The sequence below is a fragment of the Molothrus ater genome, chromosome 1 (genome assembly GCF_012460135.2).
Source record: "Molothrus ater isolate BHLD 08-10-18 breed brown headed cowbird chromosome 1, BPBGC_Mater_1.1, whole genome shotgun sequence".
NCBI lineage: Eukaryota > Metazoa > Chordata > Aves > Passeriformes > Icteridae > Molothrus > Molothrus ater.
In genome coordinates, this window is record NC_050478.2 from 37,476,976 (window position 1) to 37,480,700 (window position 3,725).

The window sequence follows — 3,725 nt, forward strand, 5'->3', positions numbered from 1 at the left end:
ATCTCCTATGTCAAAAGTAGAATCTCTAGAGAAAACTATTTGGAAAAAGTTGAAAATTTTCCATTCCACAGCAGCGCTTTTTTTCCTCAACAGTACTTGACATTTCACTAATTTCTGACATCCAATTCCCACAACCTAATGCCTTTTACTGTCTCATTTAGGCTAAAAAGGAATGGAAACTGTCCAAAACCCTGCATTTTACTTTCTTTATGAAGCGCAAGCAGCCCATGTTCTGCAACACAGCTCTCACTCTGACTATGGTACTGGCATAGACTGGAGTCAAAGCACTAAGTTTGTATATTCCTGAAGGTCTGTGGAGGCTAGAGAACTCTGTGTAAAACACTCAGAATGTTGTGAAATGTCTTAATTGCCTCAGCCATGCTGATGCACTTTGCTGTTACTGCCTGGTTGCTTTCATGGTTTTTTATTCAGTTCATTTATGGATAGGAAATTACTGTTTTCTATGCACTGCACACTTTCTGTATGTTATGGTACGACCAAGCCAAGGTAGGTACAGAGAAAATGTACACAAGTAGAGATAGGAGACAGAAAAAAAGAATGTTATAGCAAAAAAAAAAAAAAAAAAAAAAGGGGAGTTCAAACACGATAAAGAGATTCTGCACATTCTCTAAAGTCAAATTCAACTTATTACTACACATCTAGCATTAGATTTAAACACAAAAAGGCTGAGCAGAACATAATATTAAAACTCTACAGAGACATGCTAAAATAGATGGAATGCCACCTGGTGAAACCATGACCCACTAACATAAATTTGTTAATATCACCCAGCAGTTTCACTTTTGGTATATGATCTATGAACCACGAAAAATAAAATATGAAAACAAGACCACTGGTAGGGGCTATCTGTGTGATTTCAGAGCTTTCCTTCAACATCTTTTTGTGCAGACTACAACAGAAGAAACTTGTCTTCACCACTAGAACTCACAGAGACCTGTCAAGCCTGAAATACAGAAAACCAGTAAATACAAGAACTTGGTCATTTGATTACTGCCACATTCTCTTGTGCCTCTATTTCACACATTCACAGCAAACCCTCGGTGTTTGCTGTCCCACTTTGTCAGCGTTGACCAGCTGTGAACAATTTGGGCATTTCACAAAGCAAGAGAGATGTGCTGCAGCTCTGCCTTGCACTCAGAGAGTTAAGTTAGCCAGCAGGAACCTCCTGCATGTAAAACAGGCTTCCTAACACCAACTTTACAATGTGAATAGAATTCCTGCACCAAAAATTCCATTTAGCCTTGAACTTCAGGTACATCTGATAATCTGAAAGATTATTTCCATTTTATGAAGTATTTATTTATATCAGAAGCATAGAGAATGATCCTTACATATGGAATAGTATGGTTCTTTATTAGATAAGATTAAGTGAAACATGAAATGTCATGTATGACGTGTTAAATTTCTAAATTGAATTTAGTTCAAATAATTCTAAAGTGTGTAAATTCTAAAGATTTGGTGTAATATTTTTCCACAAAAACTTTTCATCTGTGTACTGTGTCTTACTGAGGTAGAGTTAATTTTCTTCATAGCAGCCTGAATGGTGCTGTGTTATGGATTTGTGATTAAACTACTGTTGATAACACAGCAATACTTCAGCTACTGCTGAACAGTGCTTGCACAGGGTGAGGACTTTCTTTTTTTCCCCACTTTGTCATCAGCCCCACCTAGGGAGAAATGCTGCTGATGGTCCAGAAAGATGGGAGTGGAATACAGCCAGGACAGCTGACCCAAACTGTTCAAAGGGATATTCCATCTCACACAGCGTTATGCTCAGCAATAGAAAATGGAGGTAGACAAAGGAGATGTCTTGCAAGTTGGCTGCTGCTTGGAGACTGGCTGACACCAGCCTGTTTATGGGAGGTAGCTAATGATTTCCTCTGTATTGCCTTTTTGCTTCCACTTTCCTTCATCTATTACACTGTCTTTATCTTAACCCACAACTTCTCCTACTTTTGTTCTTTCTGTTATGTTCTCTGTCTTGCTGCAGGGAGGTAGGTGAGTGAGTGAGTGAGTGAGTGAGTGAGTGAGCGAGCAGCAGCCAGGTTGACTGGTTATTGTCTGGTGCTCCAATGCATGCCTGTCAGGTGTGTAGTAAAACACATTTGGTTATCAGGAATCTGCTGTTTGCTCAGCAAATCCTGCAATCCAGTTGAACGTATTGAGACCAGTCAGAGGGTTATGGCAAATAAGCAGTGTATTAGGGCAGGATTACATGATTTAAAGGACAACTCTTACAATTGGAAAACTCACAGCTCAAAGAAGTTTGTATACTTTACTTACACAAACATGTTTCTCTGGAGCTAGTGTGGCATTCTATATCACTGGTGAATGCAAAGACTATTTTCCTTTTTTTGAAGTTACATATCGGCCTTTCACAAAGCACTTATGTAAGTGATTAACTTCAACTTAATAAAGAAGAAAGGGGAAATTGTTCCTCTGAGAGCAAACTAGTACCAATGGAAAAGTGCATGGAAAAGAAGAACTGATGAAGATTAATAAACCAATATTTTTTCACTCCATTCACTTCATTATGTACAAATATTGATATACTATACTAAGGAAGGGGAAAGTAGCATAACACTGACCACAGGCTTTATATAACTTGATTTTTGCTTCATTTAAATATATGTGGTTGAAATAAAAAATGTATTCTGAGAATGCAACTACATCAACTTGATTATTTCCTGTGATGGAGTATCCAAACAATCTTCATTAAATTGTACCAATTACTAAATACCATTATTGATACACTTACTAAATGTCTTACCAGTTTACTTGTTTCTTTCTTTCAAATGCCAACTCTTAGACCTTGTTAAAGGCGCTATACTGAAGAAACACTTATCATGATTGTTCTGTTTCCGCTGCAACCCACTTACAGCCTGTGGCCAACTGGCCTTTATCCTGCTCTCTCGCAAGGTCATGCTTTGTGCTATGAAGCAAGCGAGACTTGTTCTGGGCTTTATCAGTGGCTGTTCAAAAAAGGCAAATTCCCGATGGCAATTCAGGTTTTCCCATGTAGTTCCTCCTTTCAACTCATTTGACTAATACCTTTGAAACTGGTTCTTTTAAAGGATTAAACCCTGACTTGTCTGCGTGTGCAATGCCCAGCTCCCACCCCTGGCTCCTCAGAGGCCTCCTCAGGCTGCAATGCAGTCCCTAGAGGATTAGCAGAGAATCACGGAATAGTTTAGGGTGGGAGGGACCTTAAAGATCATCCACTCCCAACTCCCCTGCCTTGAGCAGGGACACCTCCTACTACAGCAGGTTGCTCGGAGCCCCACCCAGCCTGGCCTTGAACACTGTCAGGGATGGGGCATCCGGAATTTCTCTGAGCAACCCATTCCAGTGCCTCACCATCCCCACCGTAAATGGAAGATGGAAGACGCGCGGGTCGCTCGCAGGGACTGTTCCCCCGGGCGCAGGGAAGAAGCGGGAGACAGGGAACACCCTACAGCCGAGAGTGGCTCGGCCGCGGTGGGAGCGGCCGGGAGGGAGGGGAGGGAGCAGGAACAAAAGAAGGAGGGGAAAAGGTGGGAAAGAAAGGGAGCCACGTGACGACTGGCGCGGGCGAACCGGAAGGGCACGGCGCGTGCGGGAGTGACGTGGCGGCGGCGGAAGTGCGTGTTGTGTGTGTGTGTGAGTGTGTTTTGGTCGGGGCAGAGGCGGCGGCGGAAGTCGGCGGCGGGGCTGGGTGAGGCACG